Source organism: Sinohyriopsis cumingii, chromosome 19, assembly GCF_028554795.1.
Source record: "Sinohyriopsis cumingii isolate HCF-2022 chromosome 19, ASM2855479v2, whole genome shotgun sequence".
In the NCBI taxonomy this organism is placed as follows: domain Eukaryota; kingdom Metazoa; phylum Mollusca; class Bivalvia; order Unionida; family Unionidae; genus Sinohyriopsis; species Sinohyriopsis cumingii.
Window position 1 is genome coordinate 59,122,514 of NC_142979.1, and position 12,190 is coordinate 59,134,703.

Consider the following 12,190-nt stretch of genomic DNA (forward strand, 5'->3'; position numbering starts at 1 on the left):
CAATGTGGGTATGTGAGAAAGCTTGCCAGTAGCTTCTCGTGGGTCGGTGGTTCATTCCGGGGTTTTCCCGGGTTCTTCCTCCACCATTAATACTGGCCGCCAAGTATAGCCTATCGTGTGCTGAAAAATGGCGTTAAACCCCTACAACAACAACAACAATTCTGTTCAAAATAATATTAATTTTGAAAACAGGAGATGCTACCCCCTGTTTTTCTGACTCGCGATATGTCGGCCTATTCTGCGCATAACTTTGAAAAGATGTAATGTTTATCCATCTTGCGACAGAAATGAAATATATTACTTTGGGCTGTTTCTGTCAGCAGTTCAGTCGAGTAATTAGGTCAGTTTTATAGCTAGTTTTACAAATTTCAACGTAATAATGCCATTAAATGGCAAGAGGTATTAAGCAAACTAAACCGATATTGTAAAAAAAGTTAGTAAAGTTCAACATTTTATGAAAAATAAGCTATTACATGGAAGAGAAACAACAATGAATAGGATGTAATGTGTTTACAACGTTTTTTTGATGGGGAAAAATTACTACAGAATTTAGAAACAGACTATACGCCGGGGAATCTGTTGAGAATTTATGTTTCAGCGGCAAGTAGAAACGTTGGGTAGCAGACGGTTTTGTACGTGTGGGACAACTTCTTGCAAAATTGGAAACTTGGATTAAACTACAGTTTTGTTTTAAGGTACACATTTCCATCTTTTATATAATGTATTTATTTATTTGTATGATTCTAAAAGATGCATAGTAAATAGAATTTTCTGGGTTACTTTTTTGGGGGTGGGGTGGCAAAACTTGATGGGGGGGGGGGCAAAACTTGACGGGCTTGTTAATTTTCGTATATAGGCCACAGCAATTTTACATTTTACAGCAGATGCAAATGGCGGGGGGGGGGGGGAGAGGGTGAATGCCCACCCCTACCCCAAAGAACGACCCTGGTGTTAAAAATAAGCTGTTACGGGAATAATGCCTACTGCAGTGTTAAAATAACGTCTATGACACTGGATGTGTAAGTGAGGCTGGTTGTCATTAAAACGAATTAACGTTATACAACACAAAAGCCATAAAAGAGCGTCATTTCTAAAAATAAATGCTCTGAATATCTAAAAATACCCAGACATTCCATTGGCTGGACATGAGCGTGGGCACGGTAGATAAAACTGACAGCAACTGAGTTAGCAGTCTTTGCACGGGTTAAAAGGTAAGAAAGCGTCCTTTCATTGATACTTTTGTTTTAGTATAATTTAAAAAAAAAAATCCTAACTTTAACAGTAATTATGGTTTGTAATTATATTTTGTGTTCGCAAATAATGGAGATACAAGAAGATTTGTACTCCACACCTTGCCGGCCGTTTCGTGACTTAAGTTCCGCGTAGACCAACAATTTGTTTACCGTCTTATTTTCTTTCTGACTCGGCCACCAGTTATTTCAGATAAAAGAAAGAATCCGTGAACAAGTTGTTGAATGTTGGGCTAAGATCCGGGTTGCTGACAGGTCTGCAGTTGGCCCTATAATGTAAGAATCCTCCTCATATATTGGTGTTGTTTAGTCGCCCTAAAAATAACAGATATCAGGGGAGACGTCTTACATGGAAGGACTAGATCTTCCGTATGAGCTCGTTGTTGTTGTTGTGGGGTTTAACGCCATTTTTCAGCACACGATAGGCTATGTATGGCGGCCAGTATTAATGGTGGAGGAAGAACCCGGGAAGAACCACCGACCCACGAGAAGCTACTGGCAAGCTTTCTCACATACCCACACTGGTCGAATGCGAGACTCGAACCCACGTAGACAGAGGTGAGATGGCAGTGATCCGTAACGGAGAGCGCTTTAGACCACTCGGCCACTCGGGGTCCCCCGTATGAGCTCGTACGCATGTGACTAGCATAAACTGAATGTTGAATAAAAAACAATAGGAGGCTTGAGCCAGGGGAGAATACAAACATGCAGAGTGTCAAAAGGTAGGATGACTCAAAGGGGGCAGGAACCAGTTTTTATGTACAATCAGCGACCTAGTATAAAAAATCATAAAAAATCAAATACACAAGTGAGGTCAAAAAGGTCCATATTTTTAGATACCTATAGTAAAACAAAGCATAAGAATAGTATTCACTTGACCAGAGAAGTCAATGGCAGTTCATAGCAGAAGAAGTTTATGCATCCAACCCCTATTTTATACATGCATTTTTCGCATCCAAAGGCCATTTTTGACAGCATGTGGTGCTCACAGTGCAAACACAAGCTCTTTCCCTGGATGAAAATTTTGAAAAACATTGTATACTAAATAGTTTGATGCAATTCAGAATAGTTGTCATCCAAGCCGTTTTTCAGATACTCTACTTGCCTTGAACCCACGTGTCTACTGCTATGGGAGGCTAGCTCTTCTTCCTAGCCGACTATTGGTATTTCACTATCAACATACTGCAGAGCAACTATGGAAGGTGTACATGCCTGACATCAATTTCAAGAACAACACAAGCCCGAAACACCTAGTTCACAAATATATATCCATATCTATAAATAGTAAACAATAATAGCTGAAAAAGTCATACCATAGCCTTAAGTTAAGAAATTTGCCAGGGGCCAATTTACGAAACTGGACTCTGCCACCCAAAGAGACAAGGTTAGCAACTTCGAGAAATTATGTTCCACACATCGGCTCCATTCCAGTATGTGTGAGGGTGAGGGGGGTGGGCTGTGTGCACCTTTCCTGTCTTGTCATAAAATAGGCGAATCAACTGGAATATTTCTGGGAGTTTATTTTCCTTACAGGTTTGATGGTTAAAATTATTGCTCTTGAAATGGGGTGTCTGACTCACAAACCATGCACCTACTTGTTTAGGCTCCTTCCCTAGCAAAAGTGGTTCAGGGTGTGCCCCTGTACTCTTTCTGTCCATGAAGTCACTGAACCATAATCTTAGTCCTGGAATGAAAGAAGTCAACCCTGATATTTATGATGGGATTTAAGGGGTGACATTTTACCAACACTGTTCTACTAGAGTGTTTGACAGCTAATCTTGAAACACATCCACTCTATTGAATTGATTCTGTCTGGAAAGAAGACATCAGAGTAGAGATAGTACATCAAAAGCATTTGCACTCAAAGCTGTATGGCAGTATCATTATGTGATGCCAAGTATGTGAGGGATTCGCAGTTTGACCTTTACTTGCGACTGACCTCACAACATGTTACACAGCACTGCAAATGACAGCAGCAAGACATTGCCTTTTCCTGTCACAAATATCAGGATTAACATATCTTACAATGTAAAACTAGCATAATTTATTTATGCTTTTGCACTATACATATTTTTCTATTCATGAAGCCATCATTTAATTTTCTGCATTAAACCTTATTGAGCCCCAAAACTTAAGAATTGTACAATATTCTGATAGGTAAGCGAGAGTTATCCTTACTACAGAGGTAAGCGAGAGTTATCCTTACTACAGAATGCTTGTACAGTACTTAAATGTTACTTTGCAAAGACATTTATTAATCAGTTTGAAAACAGAGGTTGATGCAAGGGCATTAAATTGGGTTTTATAGTTCATTTGAGTTTAATTTTTGAAATCCTCTTTTGCCAAACCTCTTTTTGGACTTGTGTGAGTTGTATTAACATCAGTACCTTCCAGTGCTGACACTGAAAGGACATTTTCCATTCTGAGGAAACCTGGATACAGCAACAATACACCATCTCCTAAATGTTAAGGTCAACAATGATGAGGACTGTCCTAAAATATAATCTAGGCAGTGATCTACTAAGATATGCAAAAAATGCTTTTGATATGGATAACTAGAATATGAATGGCAACAAGTTACTTTGAAAGGACAGATGTGATGAGATGATGTGCATATTTTAATACTAACAGAATTAAAATTTGTTCCATAGTTGTAATTTTTGTCCATTTGTGTAGTAAAATATGGTTAATGACGGTCCTTTCTCTGTTGGAGTTAGAACACTGACCAAATTGTACAAATCTACTGTTCTTTCTTAACCCTACTTCTGTTTTATCTCGTGTTTGCATAAGAGATAAACAGATTTGTTTTAATCCATAGATATGTCCCATGAAGATGTTTGACATGAGGTCTTTTTCAAGAGGTGGCTTGTAAATGAAAAATTTGACTTCAAAGTATTTTTAGGAGTTTAACTTATTTTGCCTGAATGTCTCTTTGAGGATGCCTAAGCTTAGCACTCTTTAGCCATGATTGTGTTGATGTACCATTAAGCCTTGTACATAAAAAAAACTTGGTGAAAAAATGTAACACTTGCAGTTTACAGATGTCAGAAACTTTGACTAAAGATGATCCATATGCAGTATATGGATTAAAAGAACAAGAGTCCTGTCTAGATCCCACATCTTAACTTTTTGGGCAGTGATATAGATTAGGTTTGTGGTGTTAGTTAGCCTTGTGACCTATCACTTTCCACCCATCAAATGGTAAAAAAACACTTGGACATCTCAAATGATAAGGATTGATCTCAGTGTTCCACTTGAGAGCATGACGACCTATGGGCTAAGAATTACCACTGTGTCAATCCATACTACTGCCTTTCTTCAATAAAGACATCGGTATGAAAATTCTACTTGGGGACACTCACCAGTTATTATTTACTTTTGAGAGAGTGACGTTATGTGAGGTGAAGTTGTTTGCATTTGAAATATGCACAGTGGAGAGAATGTTGGTATATCTCTATGCTACATTCATGATGTAATGTGGCTGACATTTCTTTGGATGTTATACTTATAGAAATAGCAGTGTGCTTTGAACATGTACTAACTAAAATGACTGCTCCCTTGTGCTAAAAATATTACCCTGATTTAATCTAAAGTACACTATCTTTAGCACGAATAAAATTGGGAAAATGAATTTTGCCAGACTAGACAATACCAGCTTCTGAAAGTGCAATGGATGAATTACCAAATATATAAAGTGTAAAAAAAAGTTATCAGCATTTTTTTTCTACCATTTACCTCTCAAGTCCAGGAAGTGAGAATGACGAAGTGGAGCTATCAGTTTTTTGAAAGTTCACATCTGATGTAAGGCCAAGCTGTATACTCTATAACCCATATTACGTCCATCAATCATACACCAAAATAAAGGGAATTAAAGGTTCTTGGAACAATACGCAAGATATACAAGGTCTTTTTTAAATAGCCAGAATAACCAGTGAAGAAACCCAGGGAAAGTCTTTTTCTTCAAAATTCTAACCCTCCCTATGCAAAATGCGAAAACTGTAAAGCACCACCTTTATAGATTTGGGTTTTAAAAACTGCCATCAATAATTGACAAAGGATTAAAAAATCGATTGATACCGTTAGATTTTTCACTTTTTAATACACCGGACTGAAAGAGACGTTGCAAACATTGATGTTCCATGGCATATCTGGAGGGTTGGGAATAGGATCTATCATGTTTCTTAAAGCAGCTTTTGTTTTTCATTAATATTACTGTGGTTCATCATCACGCATTTGCATAGTGACAATAATTTAAAACTTAATTCCCATGTTTCATGTTTCAACAGACATTGGTAGATTTCTGCATGTTCATAAACTTTGAAATTGAATTTCATTTTTAAAATGTTTATGGATGTCTCTATCACAGAGAAAAGGGAAGTAAAATCCCCATCCCATGCATGAACAGACACCATCAGATCTCAGTTGTCCTATGTTAAGATCTGACAGTGACCACTTAGGGGTCATGTTCTGGTGACCTTTGAATTGGCCAATAGAAATATAGCTTTTAGATAATTGAAAGTGAATCAGATTGTTTGACACACATTGATTCTCTTCAGTCATACTGCTCAGTCTCCCAAATGCTACAATATAAAATTTCATCTGACTGGCAGATAAAAATAGCTTTTATGGTAATAACATGGGTCACTAGAACATGATCCTTAAGTGGACTGTGTCAGATCTTCACATAGGACACTGGAAATCTACATGACATCAGGCATGTGTGATCTACTGCCTGTGACCTGATTTTATCTTGTTACATTTACATCAAATATTGTTGCAGTAAAAATTGTCATTTGTCATGTGCCCGTATTATGTGTAATATTATATATTTACTCTAGAGAAAGTTCAGGGTCCCAAGTGGCCATGTGGTTTAAAGCACTCACCTTTATGGATCATGCAATCTCACCTCTACGTGGGTTCGTGTCTCGGGTTTGGCCAGTGTGGGTATGTGAGAAAGCTTGCTAGTAGCTTCTCATGGGTTGGTGTTCTTTCAGGGTTTCCTGGGTTCTTCCTCCACCATTTATACTGGATGCCATGTATAGTCTATCTTGTGCTGAAAAATGGCATTAAACCCTACAACAACAACTAGAGAAAGTTCTTACCTTTTATTAGTAATTAGGTGAATATGTGCAGTATTGTTCTAAGGGCTATTGTAGACATAGATTCAAAATTTGCTTTCATACAGACTTGCTGGAACAACTTGGTCATTCCTTTTATAAATTCTGTGTAATCGGATGTCACTTATCATGCTTTCTAATGAAGCGTTCATTGTTGAATGCCAATGTGCTGTTTGGTATCTTTAACATATCAAAGTATTTATCTTTGTGCAAAAAATGTGAAAGTACTGTAGAGTTCCTCTTTTCATTTGTTGAACAGTTTCATTGCAATGCATGGGGCTCAAAGGTTCATTGAAGATTCAGTATTCAGAATTTTAAGGATTGTCATACTAAATATATACTCGCTTGTAAGTCAAGTCAGGCTGCAAACGACAAAGATCCAGATCTGCCATAGAATAATGCATCAGAAGATCAAGGTCTGTGTTGTTTGTTCTATTGATTACTCTTATAAAACTGCACATAGATCTGCCAGTGCATTATGCGCTGGAAGATCTGGATTCATGCAGTTTGCAGTTGGACTAAACTTTTAAGCGTGTATATAAGGTATAATTACATTGATATTATGGGACAAATAATTTCAGTAGTATACCTGACAAGGCATTTTTTTTTCTCACTGTATGTGTGTTAGACCATTGAAAACACCACAGTTTGTATTGCTTGTGTTGTGGATCACTGCTAATGGCAACAACCCCACTAGCTCATAGTATGAATGATAATGGATCAATTCATTGTGGGTCTCTACTTGTATTGGTGCCACAGACTGTCATTAAGCTACCCTTTTATTCTTCCAGCATTTGCTTTATTTGATGATATTGTAGCATTTGAATCAGTCCTGCATAGAATATACATTTGCATCTTATTGGAAAACTTGTACATATTTATTTATCAATTGGAGTAAAGTGCCTTGCCGAAGGACATAAAATAATAGTTTGACACGGTTTATCTGATGGTATGATTTGAGCATACACCCTTTTGCAAGTACAGTATGCATTTTAGTCAGATACCTTGGCTTCTGAATGTGTCAGATATACGGTACTAAATACGTATTTCGCATAAACATTTAATGATTCATAGTCCATGCAGTTTTTTTTTATAAAGAAAATATATAGGCTTGTGGTCTAACAATTATGTACCTGTCGTTGCATGATTTTCCATATGCCATAAATCCAGCTGTAATTATACAATATGAATTTTTGGTTCAGTGGTTTTTTTTTTCTTCAAAAAATGTTGCAAAATATTAGGTACCTTAAATATTAAAATTATTTTTTAAATTTAGTTCTTATTACCAAGAATAACTGTATGAAAAATTTGGCATTTCTGCATTCTCCTAACAAGTTTGAAAGTGCTTACAATGAGTTTTTTAAGACTAAAGGCTTAAACCAAATAGTTTTTCAATAATAAATTGTTTGGCAAATGCAGTAATCCAGATTTTCTTGCATGGAAATGCTTAAGATAGCCTCATCTGTGTGGCCTTAGGAAAGACACTTAACTCACATGTATAGCCAATATAGAATGTTGAAAGTGTTTTTAAAAATAAACCAACCACATACATTAGAACTATATTCCCAGTGAGCTAATGAAGCAATATTTACTTCCTTTTTCTGATGTATGTGTTAGATCAGACTTAAGATTACATTAGCCAAGAGTCTAATGAATAATTAACCTGTATCATTTGCATTGTTTTTGTTTTTTTTAGTGTTCCTTGTGTAGACAAATGTCATAGTGGTTGTTGTTGTTGTTGTTCTAGGGTTTAACGCCGTTTTTCAGCACAAGATAGGCTATACATGGCGGCCAGTATAACTGGTGGAGGAAGAACCCTGGAAAACCCAGGGAAGAACCACCGACCCATGTCATAGTGGTAAATTTGGTAAATTACTAATGTTGTGCAAATACAGTCCATAGACAGTTTGAAGGCACAGTGTTTGCATGGAAGGGTCTGAGAGAAATGGAGATATTCTTCTATCAGATCCAGCACCAAATATTGCAATAATAAAATTATGAAGTGTTGATACCATTGCTGTAGTATTGCTTTAGTAACCTGGACGCTCAATGAAAAGAGGGTAAATCCACAGCTGTCATGCCAGTCTAATACTAACATTAGTTATAGCCCTGAAAAATAGTAAAACTGTTCCAATACATGTCTCAATTTTATAAATATACAATAAGATATTATATAATATTATATACGTATGTGACTGGCTATGTAGATAAATATATGTATATGAATCGTTTTAAACTCCAGTCTTCACTCTGAACCCACTATTTTCAAAGTTTTTACATATTTGATTGATTTCATGGGGGCTGGGGTAGGTGGGTGAGTTATTTTATCCGGAACCTGCAGTCAGTCCTTCCATCCCTGTCTGTTTAAGCTAAGCCTATATCCAGCCATGTATTGTTGTGTTGGGTGTAATTTATACAGCCTATACCCAGCCATGTTATGTTGGGTGTAATTTATATAGCCTATACCCAGCCATGTTATGTTGGGTGTAATTTATACAGCCTATACCCAGCCATGTAATTTATACAGCCGAGAGCTGTAATGAACAGCAGAGTTTATTGGAAATATTGATCTTTCTACAATGACATAAAATGTATCTTCACTCAAGTGCAGACTGCATGTATCTTTGTTATTATTATGTGTCATCCATGTATAAGTGAGAGGTAGATCTACAAGATTTAGAAAAGGTGAAAGAAGAGGAAGAAAGCTCCCAGAGGTTACAAAACAGTGTTTGCTCAAGGTTTGTTCTCGTAATGATACTGTAATGGGAATGGTTCAGCCTTTACAGTAAGGGGGTGGGTAATGAAGTAAATACCTAAAATATGGATTTCTTCGTGCAGGTTTTTAGTAATTAGCATGAATCTTACAAGTAGGCACAAGATAGGGAGAAATGATTGAATTTGTAGTGAACTGGCAAAATTTTTCATAAACGTTCTTTTGTTTACTTGCAATGATAAGATGTTTTCTTTGTTGATGATTTAGTTCATTGAGTTTATCGTTAATAATTTCCATATGCAACATTTCTTTATTCCTCATATATTGAGTATTGCATAAGCCAGTCTTTGAGCCAGCATGTCTCAGTGGTTATCATGCAGGACTAGCAACCGTAATGGTACATGTTTGAATCCTGCTATTACAGCAGCACGGCTTGGCTACTGTGGCATGTCCTTGGTTACAGCATTAAATAATCTGTTATAAACACACACACACACACGCATAAAAATATTATACGCTCTTATATTTAAATTAGGAACCACTGTAACTTGTTTGGTCGAGCATCAGAATCCAAAAGGTCTTGGGTTTGATACTGGCTGTGTCAGTTTGTCTTTGGGGAAATTACCTAACTTCCATTTCCTGGGCATCATGGATTATACATTTTCAGTTGTAGAGAAAGATGTATCATGATACATAACATTATGTCAGGACCACTTCAATGTGATACATTTATCAACAGTAAATAATTATTCACAGCTCTGGTGATTGTTTCAAGTATGTATTGTAAAGGACACATTCTGATAAAATATGTTTTTAACAGAAATGTACATATGTAAATCCCTTTTATCGAGTTGACCAGTTGACCTATGTGTTTAACTTTTATTTAAAGACACCTGTCCATGTTAAGTGTAATTTTGTTGTGAATGTCCATGGACAGTTAGTTTCACTATATACATGTGTACATGCATATCTGGTGTAGGGATGACTGTAGGGCGTGACTGTTCAGGAATTGATTTGCTTGACTAATGCTTGTTTGGCTGTGTCACAAGGTTGTGAAATACCATCAAGCCAATCAGTGGACATTAATGTAGCTGTGCTTGCATTCTATATATAGTTATGAATACATGCTTGGGCAATTTTTCCAAATTTTGCATCAGAACTTGTATCTGTGACTAATATGTTGCCAACACAGCAAAAATGGGTTCAATATAATCTGTTTGTTTGAAGGCAAAACCTGCAGATTGGTCTTGGGATTTGGATGCACAGCCAGCCTAGGTCTTTTGTGTATATATATATATATATATATATATATATATATATATATATATATATATTGATCTTGTAGACAGGACTGGATTAATCAGGCTATGTAGAATATTACTAATCATTAAGGAAAAGGAGTGTCCTGTAATAAGGCCAGCATATAGGAGAACATACACTATGTCAATAAATGAATACGTTTACCTTTACCTTTGTGATAGTATTTAAGATACCATGGAACATGTACATACCTGTACAAAACTATGACGGCTTTGTCATTACTAAGGTGTATTAGTTTTGTGGACTATAGTGAAAGCTTGTTATTTGCACTGAAGTTGTAACTGCAACCAGGTATGAAAGCATTTTCCAGTTTGTGCTAATTTTTTGGCAGATTTTCTTGTGCATGTTAGTGCAAGCTTTTTTTAAGGTAAATTTTGTGTAGAATAGTGCAGTTTATGATCACTTTGAGGGTTTTCACTGTTCACCCATGTTTGTAATTTTTGAAAATATATCCATTTTCAAGGTAAGTGCAAATTTGTTTGCTTTTTAAGATTTTGGACTGTATTTTGGGATCTCATTAATAATTTCAAGGAAAAGAATGTAAATTCTTAATTTGTATGAATTGAAGATGCTCAGTAATTAAAGGATGAGAAAAATGTCAGCCAGTGAGGTATTGAGGATTCATTAACCAGTCAGATCAATTCCAGCCAGTGAGGTATTGAGGATTTATTAATTAACATGTCAGGTCAATGCCTGTATAACTTACTGGTTAGATCAATGCCTGTATAATTTATCAGTTTAATCAATGCCTGTATAATTTACCAGTTAGATCAATGCCTGTATACTTTACTAGTTAGATCAATGCCTGTATACTTTACTAGTTAGATCAATGCCTGTATACTTTACCAGTTACATCAATGCCTGAATACTTTACTAGTTAGATCAGTGCCTGAATAATTTAACAGTTAGATCAGTGCCTGTATAATTTACTGGTTAGATCAATGCCTGTATAATTACCATGAGTTAGATCAATGCCTGTACAATTTACCAGTTTGATTAATGCTTTCAGATCAATGACTGTAAAAATGTTGAGGTTGCTTACTTTGTACTGATAAAGGTTATCTGGTAATGCAAACTTTAGATTGTTTATATCGTAGTTTACTAAAGAAAAACCAGATATGTTTGTGCAGGTGCGCACAAGTGGGGTCTCTCTGGGATAATAGATATAATGCCAAATTGACCCAAAATATGTAAGGAAGATCTTTTTTCCTAACCATAATACTGGTATACCGCTCCAGTGGCCAAGTGGTTAGAGCATCCGCCTTGGATATGGGAGGTTGTGGGTTCGATCCCTGGCAGAGTCATATCAAAGACTTACAAAAATGGTACTAACAGCTACCTCACTTAGCGCTTAGCATTAAGAGGTTAGTGTTAGGACTGGTCGGCTTGGTGTCAGGATAATGGGACTGGGTGGGACATCATGCTACATGTCTGCGGCATGATGCCCCAGGGCTAGACATTGCTATAAACTGCCACACTGCAGACATCATAGCAATATGACTGAAAAATTGTTAAAGCTACGTTAAAAATCCATATCACACACACACAGAGTTTACAAATGTTTGTAGCTAAAATGTTACTCTGCCACTAGAACTCAGTAGATCTTTCTGACCAGTGGAAGTAAAGATTATTTTAAAAAGCATAGTGTATATGTATGCACAATTTAGAGGAAAGTGTGAAAGGGATTATGGATTTAATCATGTAGACAAGGAAGATCTTACTTTTGGCACAATTTCCCTCCAGTAGAAAGTGGCTACATTTTGACATTTAGGAAATGGTTGAATCTGGTC

General features: G+C 36.4%; 1 protein-coding gene across 4 annotated transcripts in view; it reads left to right on the forward strand.

Moving 5' to 3' along the window:
- Window positions 1-674: 674 nt before the first annotated feature.
- The window catches only part of LOC149775782 (major vault protein-like), a 50,657-nt gene continuing 39,141 nt past the window's right edge, over window positions 675-12,190 (forward strand). Inside the window, exon 1 of one of the 4 annotated variants that reach the window (XM_089944128.1) lies at window positions 675-695. The gene's annotated coding sequence lies outside the window, so the exon portion shown is untranslated. Of the gene's footprint in view, window positions 696-1,077; window positions 1,212-1,404; window positions 1,527-10,736; window positions 10,864-12,190 lie in introns of those variants that run through there. The other 3 variants (XM_089944125.1, XM_089944126.1, XM_089944127.1) reach the window with 3 other exon arrangements.